The sequence below is a fragment of the Hyperolius riggenbachi genome, chromosome 1, assembly GCF_040937935.1.
Source record: "Hyperolius riggenbachi isolate aHypRig1 chromosome 1, aHypRig1.pri, whole genome shotgun sequence".
Classification (NCBI taxonomy): Eukaryota; Metazoa; Chordata; class Amphibia; order Anura; family Hyperoliidae; genus Hyperolius; species Hyperolius riggenbachi.
Window position 1 is genome coordinate 629565697 of NC_090646.1, and position 1941 is coordinate 629567637.

Genomic DNA, 1941 nt, shown 5'->3' on the forward strand with positions numbered 1-1941 from the left:
AAGACCCCTGACTGTTCAGATGATTTTCAAGGGTTAAAAAGTAGTCCTATACGCCAGAATATACTGTAATAAAATATTTACAAAAATATGAGAGGTGCACTCGCTTTCATGAGATTCTGTACATACCGCACACATTCTGCCATTTACTTTAACACATGAGTACCTAAAAAAAAATACATGCGTTTGTGTTTTACAAGACAAAAGACAAGACAAATAACATTTATATCGCGCTTTTCTCCTGGCGGACTCAAAGCACCAGAGCTGCAGCCAGTAGGACGCGCTCTATAGGCAGTAGCAGTGTTAGGGAGACTTGCCTAAGGTCCCTTACTGAATAGGTGCTGGCTTCATATGGTCTTAAAAAGAGGACTCTGCACATGGAGATTCCGACCGCAAATATACCGCTCATGTGTTCTTCATTAACATGGCTTATATACAATACTACACGATGGCCCAACACTGGAAAAAACAAGTTCACCTTTCTTTGATGGAAAATAAAAATCAATACTTTATTCTCCCTTTAGCTTTTATGTTTTGTGTAAGGTTTTCTGTTATGAATAAATATTGCTTGCTTTGTGTTTGATCTGATATATGCTGTGGGTAGTCCTCCATTAGCCATTATGTTGCAACATGCTTAAACAATAGAGCCTTTTATAAAGCAACAATAAATCTTGTCAGTTGTGTCTTAATCTGTCTTGAACATGAAATACAAACACAGCACAATACAGATGAAACGTGCGGGGATGGCTGAGACTGCTTGTCCAGGCATGAAGGGATAGCACAGAAAACTCTTACTCTGCGTTATTAGATTTACTTAGCAGATGTGTCTTACTAGAGTGTATCTTCGGTCACAGTGGCGTTTCTTTTACGTTTATGATTTTGCTCCTTTTAAAAAAATCAGGTTAGAGAGATGCACTGGTGGCTTTAGCTCTGTGTGTTATCTAGGGGCGATTCTTCCATATAGCAACGTGAATCACGTGCATCAATTAGAGGGCAGCAAGAGAAGCTCTCCACCCCAAATATCCCCCTCCTTGCACTCCCCGTCTCCCCCTCCATGGATGCGCGACGCCGCTTCACTCATTTGGTCTCAGCGTTCCAGCGATGGGATTTCCATCTGCCAATCCAGCATCCTGTATCCATGGCTGTAACGGTGCTCTAAAGTATGTGACATGGACTTGAAACACCCAGAGGTACAGAGTACCTGGCAAGCTCCTGGTGAACCAGAACTCTTAGGGGCTACATTGGACCTAAAAGCCATCTTAAAGTGAACCTCCGGACTAAATATCTACTCAGCAGAACTGAAAAGGCTTGGTGTTTCTTTAACAGTTTCACAGCATCAGAACTTTGTTTTTCTTACCAAAGCATCATTTTTAGCTGCATTTTTAGCTAAACTCCACCCATCAAAAAAAACTGCCCGGGCTTTTTTTCCCTGGTGCTGTGCAAAGCACGAGGGGATTTCCTATGTTGTTATTCACGTTGCCTAGCAACTGGGAGGGGTGATCAGCACACAGGACAGTTGGAACTGTGTCTCATGCTCCGTCACCTCCTTTCAACCAAAAAGATGGCTGCCCTCATGAAATAAATATTTGCCTGTTCTTTTAAAACAGGGTGGGTAAGAGATTAGATTACCTATCTATTTTAATTAACATAACGAATGTAACTTAACCCCCCTGGCGGTTTGCAAAAAATCCGCCAGGGGGCAGCAAATCTTTTTTTTTAATTTTTTTTTTTTTTTTCATGTAGCGAGACAAAGTCTCGCTACATGATAGCCGCTGCTCAGCGGCATCCCCCCAGCCGCCGGAGGCGATCGGAGATCAGGAGATCCCGTTCAAAGAACGGGATCTCCTGGAGGGCTTCCCCCGTCGCCATGGCGACGGGCGGGATGACGTCACCGACGTCATCGACGTCGTGACGTCAGAGGGGACTCCGATCTGCCCCATAGCG